Here is an 11,887-nt window from a genome sequence, read left to right on the forward strand (position 1 = left end):
TATTTATATTCACATATAGCCTATATTATTATTGTCCAGGAATCCCACTACAAAAATCATCCTTCCGGTTCATGCCTGTGATTATTAATATTTGTGAGTGGCTTTTTGTGTCCATGTGTGGGAATTAGTGATTTAAACCTCCAAGTCATTCATAACAACTTAACAACCAATTCACATAAATAAATAAAAACACACAATCTATTTTACATATATTTTTCTACAATCGCAGAGAAGAATGATCACATCGCATTCCCGAATGCGCGCTCGCGCTTATTACTACATCCACCTCTGCCGGTGTCCGTTAAATTAGTCATATTATTCGAGGCGGAACGTAACGTGATAATGCGAAACACCTGCATCACAGAGAGCAGTTCATTGAGTTTGTTCATCATCATTGAGGGAAGACCGGAGATCCAGCATTCCAGCGTGCGCGCGCTGAAAACGCTCCCTCGTTCCTTTAAATGGTAGTCGAGACGTTTGCATTGGCTGCTGAACCAAATAAGGCTCGCCGTCCCTTACACAGCAAATGTGCTGCTGCTTTTATGGGGATTAATCAGAGTGTGTAATGCAATGGCTGTGGTTTACATCAGAGATGTGCTGCGCAGAACAAAGACAACTTGCTTCCCATTTCTACATCCCACTGCAGTAAGCACATTTCCCAACCAGCCGTGTATTTTTAGCCGATTGCTCTTTGAAACAGAGATGAGCTGATACATGCAGCGCGTAATTCTGCAATTACGCCTCGTGCGTAATTCTAATAATAATAGATAATCATGTTTTTAAAATGAAATTAAGAATATTAGCTAAACGTTGCGACATTTAGGCTATTAAACTACCGCGATAAAAAAAACAACACACTTTAATTCTCAACTCCTCCATTCATTGGGAAGGAAAGGAGGCGGGAATCTACACCGGGGGTCTCCGTCGTTGTTATGATCGGTCAAGGCCGAGTGACAACTTCTTTTCTTTAAGCGAAAACAAGCCATGCCTGACCCCTCCTCCTCCCCCCGGGATCGCAGTGCATCCCACTACTAGCAAACACACTCAAACTATTGTCACTGCTGCACAACAGGATGTGGTAACATTACGTTAAAACGGGAGTGTTTTCAGCGCGTAAGTAAACCCTGGCAGGCATGCGGTCTAGCTTTTCCATTTCGGTGATATTTGCCTGTATAGCGTGAAACAAAGCCTCCAAGTACTGTGAAACAGCCCACTCAAAAACACAAGTTTGCCTCTCCGTTTCCATTTACGACAGATGAACCACATGTAACGCACAGGAGGCATGGATAAAATAATAATAGTCATGCAACTCACCTTCAGCCTAGTTTTTTTTCCTTGTGATGCAGCCCTTTTGTCCGTTTAGCTATTTTTTTCTCTCACATGATGACTTCCTTGCAGACTCCTAAAGTCCCCGGGCTGCAGGGAGATCACGTTTTTGCGGTGCACTCTTACAATAATTTTTTTTTTTAAGGGAAAAAAATTAAATCACGTTTATGGTTGTAAAAGTGTTTATAAAAACGCGCGTGTGTGTAAATGTGTGTGTGGTGATCTCTGCAGCGTGCGGCTCCGTCTCCTCTGTTTGTTACACTCGAATGAAACGCCTACTCTCAATCGCTACATTGTTGACATTCGCGCACTGACGTCATCCCACCCCTCATTCACAACAGCGCTGCGCTGCGCATTGCGTTGCTGCCTCCAGTGGCAAGACACTTTACTCCAAATATGTGCGCTGCCGCGGTTCGCGTATTAGAGTAGCGGGGAAAAGCGATGTGTGCTCCGACGCCAATTTCACGAGTACAGGCTGATCCTAGACGAGGACTGATGGGACCCACGTCTTGAGAAACTTTCACATAGAATACATGCAGATTGAAACTGACATGCGGTTTGAAATGCGGTACATCATTTTCTGCCATGCTGTTAGTGTTATTGAGTTTTCGCTTTTTGTAATAGCCCCATCAAATACGTTTATTCAAAAATGGTTGTGTGTGTGTATATATATATATATATAACACACACACACACACACACACACACACACACACACACACACACACACACACACACACACACACACACAGAGAGAGAGAGTAGTGGCCAAAAGTTATGTCTGGAGGGGATTGGTTTGGGGATTTATTTTTAATGACCCCTATAAGTTTGATTAAATAATCAACATATAAGGAACCAACTTTATATATTTTTAAAATATTTTAAATATGAGGGATAACCAAACCTAAACTTGGTTAAGATAGGCCTATTTATCTGAAAAAAAGATTTTTGAAAGATTTTTTTTTTTTAATTATTGTTTTAAAAAGGGGGTAAACAACTACAGCTACATGTTTTATTTTACTACATAAATTAATAAAAAAACAAAAAAAGCTCACAGGTGAAGGCATGATTAGTTATTAATATTTAATTGTTTTTTTCTTGTTTTTGCATGCGTTCATAAAACATTTTTGTATGGCAGCCCAAAAATGATGTCAGTACAATTTGGCATGTTTGTGTTATTACAAATAAAACAATTGACTCTAAGTCTAAGCACAACTGACTATGCAATATGCTTACAAAATATTTTTTTTATAATCATTTGAATAAAGGGTGAAGTCAGTTTTCCTAGGCTGAACATCACTGTAGGTCACTACTTTCTACTATGTTGTGATTTCGCTTTTTGTAATATCAAATTAGTCTATTAAATAATTTTTTTGTTTTACTTTTGTTAGATTTGTTTTACAAGTGAATATGTTTCAGTGTTTATTTTTGAAAGTCAGTTAAAATATAGGCACACATATCTTCAAGTGTAGGTAAAAAAAAAAAGAAAAGAAAGCAATTTAATATTTCCACTATCATTGTCACAAAACAATTCAGGCAATGCAATTAATACATTTATAAGATCAAGCAAACATATAAAACACTAGGGGTGTGCCAAAAAAATCGATTCACAGAAGAATCTAGATTCTCATTGGCAACGATTCAGAATCGATCTGAAATGTCCAAGAATCGATTTAATAAATAAATAAATAAAATCAGCTGGCTGTTCGCCTCCATTTTTGTAACTAGCCTATACGGGACGTGAGCGGCAAATCACTAAAACAAAAAGGAAGCAAATGGATGAGAGGGAGATCTTTCGTTCCTACCATTTGCATGTGTTTTAAGTCCTGTCAGTTTAACAGGGCATAATAACGAGCAGAGAGAGAGAGCCCCGGCCGCGCGCGCGCACTCAACCGAGCGCTGTCTGCTCTCTCTCTCTCCCTCGCGCATATGAATCAAAATCATTTAATACGATGGTGTCGGGAAAAAAAACGTCAGAGCGGCCAAAGCGTCAACAAGATTCCCCGTACTTTTTGACAAGCGTCCTTGACAGGGCGGCCATAGCTTTTTTGCAGCTCAAGTCGGCGGCGGTGTGAACTTACAGTCAGCCGCCAGCTGCAGACCAACGCACACTGCAGTGCTTCACGAAACTCCCTGCCAACTCCGAGAGGGCAAAAAAAAAAAAAAAAAAAACTCGGTCTATCGCTGCTTCATCGCCAGGTAGCTTAGGGGTAGGACTATTATTCATTTTGAAAGAAGCTCTTTATTTTCATAACTTGTTATTCTTTAAGTTACTGTGTCTGACTGAGAAATATAGATGTTTTTTTGTCTTCACCGGTTGTGTTCTACATGATAGCCTATTTGTGGTAAACTGCATCTATTTTCAACCATTTTGTATTATGAAGAAGCACTTTTGTTTTGTTCCAACTTATTTTATAGCTAACGTTAGATACTAATGAGTAGCAATTGAGAACCAGACAATGTTTTTGATAAAAGGCACTTCCCTGAGAATTGAACTTAATAAATGTGAAAAAGACACTTTAAAGTCTCCGTTTGTCATTCTGTATAGCAAAGCAGATGAGAGTAGATCATGATCAGAAACCCGATTAGAAATCATTATGGATAAAATCGAATCGAATCGTTTTGAATCGAAAATCTTTTTGAATCGAAAATCGATTTTGAATCGAATCGTGGCCTCAAGAATCGGAATCGAATCGAATCGTGAGATGGTAAAAGATTCCCACCCCTATAAAACACTGGTATAAAAATATAATAGTTACTATTAAATGCAATAATAATAAATAAGCTATATTGTTTGTTTTAAAAGTACTAGAGAGCTGAGATGACTTTGTATAAGTCATATACCAGCACACAATCCCAGCATGCTTTGTGCCAAACCATCATACTTACTGTTTGTACAAGAGCGCTTCAACTGAAAATATTCTCATTTCTAATGTAGAATCATTCCCTTAGGAAGCATGCATAATTATGAATTATCTAGCCGCCACATACAGTTAATTTGTTTTTCTTATTTTATAATTCAGGGCTCCCCATCACAATGTGGAATTTAGCGTACACGAAATTGAGTAGTTGCTTGATTTTGAGAATAATTAAATAAATAATTTAAAAAGTTATTAAATAAACAAACAAACAAACAAACAAACTGAATATAGCTTCAGTCTATGAAGTGTACTTATCCTTTTCTTCCACCATCATCATCATCATCATCTAGTGCTCTTAACTTAATAATCTTAAATTTATTGTATGATTCCCGAGCAAAATAATTTAAACGTAATCTTCCACACTGCACCTTACATAGATAAAGCATTCCTATTAGTCGTTTTTATTGAAGGATCAGAAAACTTCAGTCATTTGTGGTGTTGAATGTTGCACAAGAAACATTTTACAAGGATTATATGTACACATACGAAAGTGCCAAGGAGTTCAAGAAGCATTCCTGCACTTTGTGACCTTTCCCTGTGGTGTTCTCCCAGCCAGGGGCCCCACTGAGTGACTGATTTAAGGCAGACCATCAAAGTCATGGGACTTTTGATTCCCACCGTCGCTCTATAGTGGACAAACAGACAGGTATAGGGCGAACAGGCGAGGAGAGATATAACGTAGACTTTGCAGTTTGGACGGGGCGATTTATTTCACTAAATAACCTACAAGTGAGAGGAAGTGCCCCCCCACTGGCGCTAAAACAAACAAAAACCACCAAATCTTCCCTCTGCAATTACCACTTCAACACAGTGTCATATCTAAGGCTCAAATGGAGCGCTTGCAGAATGAATTTCTCTAAACTCAAGCAAGACAGTGGACAAGTACTGACACGCATGTATGCAAATGTATGGTAGAAAGCACATGTTCATATACATATGCTATTTAAAATAACGGTTTTCTTTGAATATATTTTAATTTATACTTGTGATGGCAAAGCAGAATTTTCAGCATCATTACTCAAGTCTCAAACAATAATAAAAACATTGCGCAGCCTAATATGTTTGTGGAAACCATGATCATTTTTTCAGGATTCTTTGATCTTAGTTCAAAAGAACAGCATTTGCAATACACAATCATATGGAAACTTTTCACGTTGCCAATTACCTTATATATAGAATTGTACCATCCGTACAAAACCTACTGGGAAGTTTTTAATAAAGATCTTATTTAGCTCTGCAGGACAGGAGCAGGATTAGACACCCCTGGTATAAGAGTTTAAAGTTATTTTTTATATAGCAGATCAGAGTTGTGTACAGGAAGAACTGCTAAAGTTGCATGAAAATGGCGAAATAAGTGGTTTTATAAAAGTTGGTTGAAGTTCGCAGAGGTACAGCGCAATATCAGACGACATGTCAAATCCCGCAAGCTGCCGAAAGGTATGAGTCATAACAGTAAGGACTGGTGTAAAATCAAAACTGGCCCCCTGAACCAGTCGAATGCACGACAGTCGGCCACACTTGATGACTCATTTCGGAGAAGATTAATTGACTTTGCGGTCGCTGCAGTGAAACACGGTGCCAAATGACATCCCTATATTGGCTTGCTAAGGTGCGAGGCAAGCCCCGACAGAGGCACAAAGACGTAAACTCCGAAGCCAGTCAACGAAGCAGTTCGAGCCAAACGCTTTGATTACGTCAATCGCTGCTTCCCCAGCAGAGCCTCGGGGAGCAGGCTAACCGCCATTCACAACACAGACACCACACAGATATTAACAACAGCTCAGGTTACCTACAGGACAGGTAACACTTCCCCCTGAGAACACTGCACATCTCTGTGCACACAGGACGTACACTTTCACCCACACTCTCACATATACTTCATTCAGGTGCAGGCTTAAAGAAAGAGAGAGAAAAAAAAACAATAAAAGAGATTGTTGTTGAAGTTATACAATAGATTTAATCCAAGTCATTATTCACTGAATATTTTGACCCCTTATTGGCATGTTCATGAGAGAAGTAATGCCTGATTTGTGAGAAAACATTTTTTTTGAATGCATGGGATCTTTTCAGGTAATCCTGACAAACTTGATCTGATTTTGTTCGATCTGGTCCATGAGTTTAACTTGTACTGCAGTGTTATTTTAGTATCATTTATATAATATTATAGTAATTTTTAGCTTAGTAATTAGCTTTATTTGTAATTTTATATTTTCCTTTCAATTTTAGTTGTGCATTTGCCATTTAAAAAAAAAAATTCTAGCTTTATTTGTATTTTAGCTTTAGTAATTTTAGTACTTTAACTTATTTATTTTAATTTCCAAATTGAATTTTCTTGCCGTTTAAGATGCACCTGCTTCACTGGAAAGCAGAAATTAAATCAAATAAATTATTATTATTATTTTTTCAATTTATTTAATTTTATCTCAGCTTAAGTTACCGGTACTTTCAGTTACCGCAAGCCGCAAGCCGTCCCCATTCATTGCGACAGCAAGGAAAAGAATGACCAGCACAATTATTATTTTTTTCTGAAGAAAGAAAGACAGAGGTTTTGAACGACATGAGAGTGAGTGAATGATGGCAAAACTTTCATATTTGAGTGAACTAATCCTTTAAGCTTCGCTTTTGGCAGCGGTCTCTTAAAATTCTGGACAGAAAGTTGTTACTCTGCAGAACATCTTCAGACATTCAGATGAAAGACAGAACTTCCATGCTTGACAGGTTGTTATTGTTCATTTGTCAGCTGAGGCCAAGAGTGGGTGTTTATGCATGCGTGTGTGTGTGTGTGTGTGTGTGTGTGTGGTTGGTTAAAGGTTGTTTTAGAGTTCAAACCAGAGCCAAACCAATAGTTTTGTTCTTGGCTTTAGTTCTTGATCAGCCACATCTTGTACTGAGACTAAACCAACCAGTCAAACAATAACAGCATTGTGTAGCACAGCACAGCATTGTGTTTACTTATTTAGCTTAGCGATGAGGTTTATGTGAAAAATGAGAGTGCAAGGAAAAGGAAATGACATTTGTGCTAGATTTATCAGTGATCAATCATAAGAAAAATCTTGATATCAAAATGTTTTTCTTCTCCAGGAAGATTACTTTCAAAATGCATGCAAAAAACAATAAACCTTATTAGATAACAGATGGGCATTCTAAAAATAATTACAGCACGAGTGCACTAAGATCAGCGTAACAAGAGATCTAATCCATTTGTACACATTAGAGAACTTTGCACACTATAATGAAGTGCAGAGACAGGAACAATGGCATGGCCATTGAAAAAAATCCTTTGTGCAGTTTATAAAAAATTGTAATCTGTAAACTTGTGCTTTAGTATGTACGCTTTAGTAAAATAAATATCTATAATTGATGATTTAGCACATAAAGAACCACAGGAATTTGCGTTGTGCTGGAAACAAAGCTTGAAAACACCTTACCACAGAGCCATGAGTGTTGCTGTTCAGAGGTGTTGTTGTGATACCGCTGACATCCTACGAGCTGTAGAAATTATGGATCGTACACTCAATCTCAAGTGAATTCAAAATATCAAAGCTTCTCCACAGAAAACATTTTCCTTTAAAAAAGTTAGAGGCCCTTGAGAATGTATACAGTAAGTGCATAAATTAACATCCTGTTAGCTCATAATGCCTGAAGAAGATGATCAAGCTAATGCAAACAGGACACAGCAATGCCGTCTCAGGCTATCATCATCTCCCCATGTGGTCTGCTAGTATTCAGCCCCTGTTAGCTGGATTAAATGGATGAAATCCTGTACATCCAGACTCTCTAATTAGATTTCTGTAGGTGAGCAGCTACAGTGCGCTCTCTGGGCCATGTCTGACTAAAAACGAACAAAGGGGGGGGTGTGCGAGATGACTCATCAGTTTTGAAGCAGTCGTCTGAATCTCCTGTGTTGTGCGGGGAGATGTTCATCACTCCACATGCTCAAAGCCATTACCTTCCCACCCACACCATTTCACCCACTCACACACAGATCACAACAATATAGCTGGTTGCACTTTGTCTCTCCCCCTTTCTCTCAGTCACATTATTTTTTAGTCACTTGCGTTTACCTTCATTGAATTTAAGACTTTTATTCAGAATTAAAAAAATAGTCGCCCAGTCCGTTTCTTTAATGTGCTCGATGGAGAATGCAACAGCACTGAGGCTTTTCCCTGTTTGCATTGCTCTGCTTGTCTGTGTTTGAGCATTACAGTCTGCTCATTAGTGGTGGGGACTTTTTCAGTCTTTCAGCGGGTATTTACATCCGAACTAGGGACTTGTTTTCGATCAAATCGATTTATTCGATTTTGATTGAATCATTCACTCGACTCAACCAATTCTTTCAGACACTGATTCATTCAGGAAAAAAAAAAGATTTGCATATCCATCCTGAATAGTATTCAAAATTAGGATTAGATAAAGCTAGGGCTGGACAGTAACGCACGATGACATCGTTTTACCATATCAACCTGAACCTCCATCGCAAGGACACCTGGAGCAGGACGTTTCTACACTACACTACTCAGTTTGAGGTAAATAACATGTTGCAACTGTAATTCCTCAACATTAGCATTAACAATGTATGTCCATCAACAATCCGATGTGTATTTCTAATTTATTACGGTGAACATGCGGGAACTGTATCAATGGTGCATAAGTTACATAATGCACGAGCACTAACCTACTAACATAAACATTGGTAAAACAAATCTAACGTTAGCTCCATCCTTTCTCTTTACTCAAAGTAGTGAGACCGACAGACAATCTGCATTAATAGACATAACGTTAGTTTTAGGTAAAACGTGGCCCACAGCTGATTAGAAGTAATTATTTCAGTAAGACAGTAACGAGCATGAAACCTACACTAGGCTATATAAAGCACAAAACTTGAACACTGGTAGAAAATATATAGCCTACATAAATAATTAGTCATACTTACATGTTGTGATTCTGAGGAGCAAGTTGGTCCAAATAAACTGGGTAACGTTACTAACGTTACTGACCCATCTTTTTAGAAAGCGTTCTGCGAATCCCGCGTTGAACTTGAAGCAGCCGTCAGTAAAATGAAGGGAACACAGCAGCACAGGTTGGGGTACTGCTGTGGTATCGTGGTAAAGATTCATTTTAACCACTGATTCTTCACAGCCTCATCATTTGGAAGTGAAAATAAACCGAATTTACTTTCACAGCGGAGCACAGCGTCTTGACGACATGATATCCACACGAACGAACTAGCAATATGATGGCGGGCATTATGCAAATATAGTGAAGTGCGAACTTCACGAAAATAGATTCGAAAGCCAACCGACTCGTTTGAGCGGTGCAGAGTCGACTCTTTCTTTTAAAATAAACTAACTTTATTTATGATGCATTTTCAGCTTTACAACTTTGCACTGTTTATATTCACATACTTCACATTATTTTCAAAAATCCATGATAGGGGCACTTTAACTTTTTAATTAATCGTTATGCAAACACATGAGGAGAGTAGCCTACGCATGAAAGACATAAGAATGGCAGCATATCAATTTGCTTCATTTATCTCCGTTACGGTAGGAAATTTAATTAAATGTGGAGGATTTTAACTGTGACAAGATTATATAACTAAGCGGAAGAGCTGTCCGTTAAATACGCAATTATGACAAACTAGTAGGCCTATGTCCCAAAGCTTGCTTACACTTCTGCTACACTCAAAAGTGTCTACTTTTTCTTCACAAAAACAGTAGCCTACGTACTTTACTTTTAGGGAATAGTATAAGTAGGCTAAATGGGACGCAGCGGTTGCCTTTATAAATAATGTTAAGCCATTCATTCAGGAACAAAACAGACACTTTGAATCATTCTTTCAACAACAGATTAATTTAGGACCCAAACCAATGACTGTCTTTTATTGATTGAACTGACTAACTGATTAATTTGGAAACAAAATATGTGAAAAACGAAACAAATTTATTTTCAAAAAATTCAAAATTTTATGAGAGTAGGCTAGCCTAATTTTTATTATTTAAATATTTTTACCCACACAATGTATTGTTGGCTATTGCTACAAATATACCCATGCGACTTTTGACTGGTTTTGTGATCCAGGGTCACAAATGGCATCATTCCGAGAGAGCCAAAACCCTCCTGTCGCCGCAACAAAACTGATTCTCAAAGTGTCATATATTTGTTGTTTTGTAGCCTACTTGAAGAAACTGCGAATGTAAAAACCTGCTCATGATGGCTTGTGAGACACAGGATTCCTTAAACCAGCGACAGGGACTCACAGTTTCAGTGTGTGAAAATGACACTGTTAAAATAGACCCGACATCTCACATCTTAAAGGGGTGGTAAAATGCCCTTTTAATAAGATGTAAAATAAATCTCTGATGTCCCCAGAGTGTGTGTGTGAAGTTTTAGCACAAAATACCTCAAAAAGTTGTCACTTTTTTGAGGGTTAGCAAAAACACGCCGTTTAGTGCCTGGCCCTTTAAAATCAAATGAGCTGCTGCAGAGGGCGGGGTTTCAAGAGCTTGGGTTAGTGCTTGGGTTAGTGTGTGTGTGTGTGTGTGTGTGTGTGTGTGTGTGTGTGTGTGTGTGTGTGTGTGTGTGTGTGTGTGTGTGTGTGTGTGTGTGTGTGTGTGTGTGTGTGTGTGTGTGTGTGTTAGCAGCTGTGATTACCTCAGACAGACACTAAAATGACAAAAACTGTTCTGCCTTTAATGTTAAAACGGAGTCAGACAAAGATGGAGAGACTCAAGAAGAAGTGACAACATGTAGAATGCAACAGGACGTCTCTGAATGGTTTGTTGATGAATTTTTTGTTGCTGATGTGGAGTTAACTATCTTCAATTAGCATATTCTGTCATGGTAATCTATAAATCGCTCGTATAGGAACTGTTGTGAGATGCACACAGAGTGACTTTCGATTGCATGAGAAAAGATGGATGCGACAGCTTGAGCTGACTCACAAATGTACTCTTATACAACAACTCTTCTCAACATGGACTGCGTGTTCTCGGGGGCGGAGTTTATGTAAATTTTAGGGTTAGTGATGTCACTAACCCGGGAGGAATGTCGTGTAGTACCAGCCGTGTGTTGTAGTCCTCTTCTTTAAAAGCAAATATCTTCCTTTGCTTTGAACGTTGTAACTTTGCAGATGTCGTTAATGCTCAAACAGCAACAGTTCAAACTAATTAAAGTTAGAAAAGTGAAATCATACTCAACCACCCCTTTAAATGTGCTGATTTGAGTGAGAGGAAACTAAATCTAAAGCATCTTATCAGCATACAGAAACCATTTAACAATTTCCATTAGGGACGAACTATTCACATTATGTGTCAGAAGATCATTTTTTTTAATGTTCTCTGTCCTTTAGGTGCTAGAGGTAAAAAATAAAAAAAAATAGAAAGAAGAAAGAATGAAACACCTCAGACTGTTGCACCAGCAGCAGCGAGATCTCTTTGTCTCCTCTGAAGGGTCTCGGAGGAGCTGTGCTCGCAAGCATGTGAAGAATCGCCCATAGCCACGTTTGAACACGGCTGGCCAGGGAATCATTCTGATTAATGAAATAAGTTATCTGGAACACTGTGCAATTTATAGACTGATATACAGATATTATGACCCAAATTCTGGCCATTACTAAAAACTGCAACCACCTCTACCAT

The 11,887-nt window shown here is 38.4% G+C and overlaps 1 protein-coding gene across 2 annotated transcripts in view; it reads right to left on the reverse strand.

Moving 5' to 3' along the window:
- The window catches only part of bach2b (BTB and CNC homology 1, basic leucine zipper transcription factor 2b), a 92,800-nt gene extending 91,103 nt beyond the window's left edge, over positions 1 to 1,697 (reverse strand). The window contains exon 1 of one of the 2 annotated variants that reach the window (XM_079584776.1): positions 1,315 to 1,697. The gene's annotated coding sequence lies outside the window, so the exon portion shown is untranslated. The remainder of the gene's footprint in view (positions 1 to 1,314) is intronic. The other variant, XM_079584775.1, reaches the window with a different exon arrangement.
- Between the last annotated feature and the right edge of the window lie 10,190 nt (positions 1,698 to 11,887).

The sequence above is a fragment of the Phoxinus phoxinus genome (assembly GCF_949152265.1).
Source record: "Phoxinus phoxinus genome assembly, chromosome: 16".
NCBI lineage: Eukaryota > Metazoa > Chordata > Actinopteri > Cypriniformes > Leuciscidae > Phoxinus > Phoxinus phoxinus.